We start from the raw sequence: 5,000 nt of genomic DNA, 5'->3' as shown, positions 1-5,000 counted from the left end.
GATTCGAGCAAAAGATCTGATTTGCTGAATTCTGCTCTTTGATTTGTATTTGTATGTTATTGCTGCTGCTAAGGTTGTTGCCAGCCTCAATTAGATCACAAATGAGATCAGTTTAATTCAACTCCCAAACTGTGACCTGACCATGGTCTGAAAGTATTCAAAAACGCGTTTTAAGCCTTCCTTTGATTTCCAAAGGAATACTGCATGCTTGGTCATTCATACAAATAACATAAAACGTAATTATGGGATGATTTGGCAGATGACATTGCTGCCAAATGCCGCTCCATGCCAGACACTGCAATGCTGTGGCTGCTGTCCTAGTGTCTGAGTGCACAGCACCCTTGCGCGGGGTGGGAGCGCTGGGCTCCGGGTGATGCTGAGGTGTGCAAACCTATTTTGGGGAGGCAAATGCGTGCATTCAAACCCCCAGTTAGAAACTGCTGTATCACTTCGAAGGGAAGTGGATCCACACTATCAAATCACCAGGAGGCTGTGACAAAGGGAGCTTGCAGCTTGACATACGGGTAACAACATAGCAAACACCTTTAATTCTGTCATGTCTCATACCCTTTGCTTTCTCACACATTTGTGGCTGCTCTAACATTGACACCTACACTTTTAAAAAAAAGGAAAAAAAAAAAGAAAAAAAACTCGACAACAAAAAATCTCTAAATGAAGCAATCTTATTCTAGCTAAAAAAAAAACAAAAACAAAAAAACAAAAAACACCTGTAAAGTTACTCTTTTGCCCAGTAAAAATAACGAACTTATCCACACCTTCTTCTTGTAGCTCAGAATAGAGCAGCAAGTAGCTTTACCAATAAAAAGTTCACTTTCGAGAAGCTGTAAACCTTAGAAAGCTTGCAGTTTTGTTCTGAAAAGAAAAAAAAAGAAAAAAAAAAAAAAAAAAAAAAAAAAGGAACCCAGTCAACGGGAACCCACTCTTACAGGTTTGCAGCTATAACTTCCTTTCCGTTCAGGCCCAGGCCAGGCTCCTGAGCTGACCGTCATTTCTCAGGCCTGTCCGCAAAGGGTTTTAGCTACCTGCCGCGGGCGTCGTACGTGCGCACCCGTATGCGGTCCCTGTGCGTGCGCGCACGCACACGCGCAGCCTCTGGCTGCGGGGCGACTGCCTCGCAGTGATTTCTCACAGCTCTCCTCCAACCCGTCCTCGAGCCAGGGAGAGACCCGAGAGGTGCAAGCCCAACTCCGCGCCCAGCGTCCGGGCGCGCGGCCACGCCAGGCCCCAGCTCCTGGGGGCCCGAGCGAGGCCCGCGGGGAGGGCCCTTCTCCGAGGAGCGCAACCCTGGGAGCACACAAGGGGTTAAACAGTTTTCTAGCATTACTGGGTAGGTTAATATCACAGCTGCTTGGTAAAGCATTATCCAGCACCTCACTTAACAAAAGCCTGCTTCTGCAAACAGGCTCCTACTTTTCCCCAAGTGTCCAAAGGTGTTTACTGAAGTAAATCTGCCTAAATCCTCCCTTGCTTGGGTCATGGGGGTGGTTAGGAGGGTGGAAGGTGTAGAGATAATCTCTTTTTGTAAATTCTGCAAATCTTCTGGGAAAAAATCAGGAATCTGTGTCACATGCTTCTGTTCAACTGGTAACATCTCGGTTAGTGTGCTCCTTAGGAGCGAGATCTGCCACAGCAGCGACAGGGAAATAAGACATCCCTCCCGCTCCGCATTGTTCAAACTGTTCTTCTCCCTCAAAGTTGCTTTAGCACGTTTAATCTATTTGCTGATGGGGGGAAAAAAACTGTTAGGATCTTAAAAAGTGGTTTCTGAAAAATGACAGTTTGGTCGGCAGGAGATAGTGTAGCTGAAAACTTGTCACTTAAGATTTCTGCACTCCCCTGGTTACTCCAATCCCAGCAACTGCATATTACTTTCTACATGTTGCAAATAGAGGCAAAACAACACAGGAAATTTTGACAGCTCTGCCTGAAAGGGCTTAAATACTTCTCAGTAAGCAGGATCCGGTTATAAATAAACCTTCCCTCGGTGAGAAAAAGTGGATACGACCAAAGACCTCGACATTTTTTAAAACTGTCTTATTAAAAACACAGAGGAGCAAACAAACAGACAAACCGGGGTGGCACGGGGAGGGGACGGGGGGAGGCACATGAACGTGACTCCGGAATAAATAAATAAATAAAGAAGGCGGCACGAGGGAGCGGGGCTGAAGCAACTTCCCCAAATCTCGGCCCGCTGCCCCTGCCCGGGGGGCGTTTGCGGGTGTCGGGGTAGGGGGGAGGTTGGGAATATTTTTTTTCCTTTTTTTTGGGGGGGGGGGACGTGGGGGGCAGGCTGCTGGTTCTCTCCAGCGGATCGTGTCCCCCCCCCCTCCTCCCGGCGGAGGGGGTGGGGATTAAAAAATAATAACAACAATAATTTAGGAAGCGGCCCCGAGAGGGGGCTTCCGCGGCGGCGGCTCGGCGAGGTGCCGGCGAGCGCACGGGAGCGGTGGCTGCAGCGGGAGGCCGGGCCGCGGTCGGGCGCGGGGGGCGCGCACACCTGACCCGCGCCGCGGCAGCCTGCTCGCAGGAGAATTTGATCCCTCTCTGACACTTTCTACCTCAAGTGTTAGCGCGAGTGGCCATGAATAGTACAGGCATGCCATCTTGTAACACTATCTGCTGTCAGAAGAGCCAAGGCTGGGTAGAGCAGGAGCTATATAAGGCTTGTAACTAGGGGAAGCCCAACAAACAGCTACAAACACCTAAGTTATTTTACTCAGCCTCCACCCTTCTGCTTTTTCCCCCCTTCTTCTCACTCTCCCTCTCTCTCTCTCTCTTTTTTTTTCTCCCTCTTTTCATCTTGGCTTTCTGTTGCAGAATGCAAATGTAGCCTGCCGGCGGTGAATGGGCTGAATTGTGATTAAGAAGAAGAAGAGCTCCTTTCTTTGTTCTCCCCTCAGGGGATGTTTACTGGGAGAGACACAGCGGATCAGATATGAAAGGCATTCAGGTCAGCATTGATGTGAGCGAAAGTGAAATCATACCTAAGGCATTCAAAAGACCGCCGTGTCAGGGGTTCAGCTAACGGTGCATCTACTGTGTGTGTCTTCCCTGGTAGGCACACACGCACACACACACGCGCACGCACAAATCTTTCCACAAACAGGCATTCTTAAAAAAAAAATACAAAAAAAAAAAAAATAGAGCGAGGAAGAGGAAAAAAATAAATAACAATAATAAAAAGTTTCCCCCCTCGCTTTGCCTCCCGACCAGAAGCCACGGGAATTAGTGCTCTTTTCCCTTATGGACCATGGACGGAACAGGTCAACTTGTATTAATTGGAGCTCTTGGGATCATCCTCGTTTTTAGGGGAAAACGATCTTGTCTGAGAGGCGAACCGTTTTTTTCTGGATGAACCTATATGTACTATGTCTACATTATATATATGCACGCATAGACACTCTCTTTACACACACATAGGTGTATACGCACGTACGCGCAGCCGTGCAGGCACACATATGTAAGTCGCAATAAGCTGTGAGGCTTATTTATTCAAATATGAAACATATGCAGTCATTTCTCGCCTCCCTCAGAAGCAACTTCAATGATAAAGGGGAGCGTGACATATAAACACAGTCCAGCACACCTTAAAAAGTAATCTTTTATTGACTTTGGAACTCCTAGGAACACTTTGCTGAGAGCTCACAGCGTAAGAGGACACTAACCGCAGACATAAGAAGTTGATACACAGCTATTTAAGTTAAACCGCTTCAAGGAAAAGACTAGTCCTTGTCCTTTTTTTTTTCATTAAAAATGCTTGATGAAGAAATATTTGGATCTTACTTTTTTAAAGTTTATACTTCCCACAGCCTAAATAGTCTCTCAATAGACTTTCCAAGTGGTTAGCTGACGCTGTTGGCATAAACAGAGATATGTAAATATATAGGAAAAAATCACAAATTACAGTTAAGCACACAAAGAGTTAGGAGGTGGCGGCATTTACAGAGGCTGAAATGAAAATGAAAACCACAAATCATTTTAAAAAAAGACTAAAAAAAAATAAAGATACGGGACGAGATTGTTCAGCAATCATCCCCTCTATTCTGAATTTGTTTACACCTTCAGAACCTTAGTTAACATATACTGCTTGCCTAATGCTCACATCTGCTTTAATGGTGATGTTTAATTCTGAAATATTTTCAACTAGTGTTTCTGCCTCACAGATTTCTCTCCTTTTTCTCTCTACTCTAAAAAGACAACTAAAGAGCAATCAAAAAGGTGTCTGACTTGGCCATTCAGACAATTGCACCCTTGTGGGAATGCTGGAATGAATGGTACAGTGGACACCCCAGCACTATTGACGTTATAAACATGTAAATGAAACACATTAGGGCAGACAATCAATTGTCTGTGAGCACTGCAAACCTGCACTCCCTTTCCATGTGACAGGCACAAAATAGTGTCTACCTTGGGAAGCCATGGGCTTGGAGAAAAAAGGACAAAGAGTTTTCTTTCACAGAGGGGAAAATGCACCTTAAAAGCACTGGGATAATGCGGATGCCAAAAACTGTTGTGAGGCGAAGAATTTCCTATTTCTTGGAGTGAATGTGCTGCTGCTGTAAAAGAATCAACACCCTTCTTTCCACTCTAAAGGCAGCCACGCATTTTTCTTAGGGAATATTACCAGCCTGTCCTGATGGCTTGTATCTCTCTCTTCCACATATTTTCCCTACCTTGGGCAGTGGGCTATGGATAATTATTAGTAATTAGCTTGTAATTGTTTCCTTAAATTTTTCTTTTAAAAATATTGCCTCTGCAGGCTTCCAACGTATTTTCTTACAGCAATTAGAAATTCCAAAAGTTTCCTTGCGAAGCATGGGCAACGAGCAGAAGGCAGGAAGCAAAGCCTCGTCACGAATGGCAAACAGTAAATCAGCCACTAATCTCCAAATTCACTGCTTTCCTCCAAAACTCCGAACCAAATGAACAGATCAGCCTTGACACCGCAAACAGCCTCCTCTGCTCCATGTCAAAGCTCA

The 5,000-nt window shown here is 45.5% G+C and overlaps 1 protein-coding gene across 2 annotated transcripts in view; it reads right to left on the bottom strand.

Annotated features, from left to right (window-relative positions):
• Positions 1–5,000, bottom strand: part of ZEB2 (zinc finger E-box binding homeobox 2) — a 110,022-nt gene that overhangs the window by 97,804 nt on the left and 7,218 nt on the right. The gene's annotated exons all lie outside the window — the stretch shown is intronic.

This window comes from Rhea pennata, chromosome 6, assembly GCF_028389875.1.
Source record: "Rhea pennata isolate bPtePen1 chromosome 6, bPtePen1.pri, whole genome shotgun sequence".
Lineage (NCBI taxonomy): Eukaryota > Metazoa > Chordata > Aves > Rheiformes > Rheidae > Rhea > Rhea pennata.
Note: the sequence above shows the minus strand (reverse complement) of the source record. Positions and strands in the feature narration are given on the sequence as shown.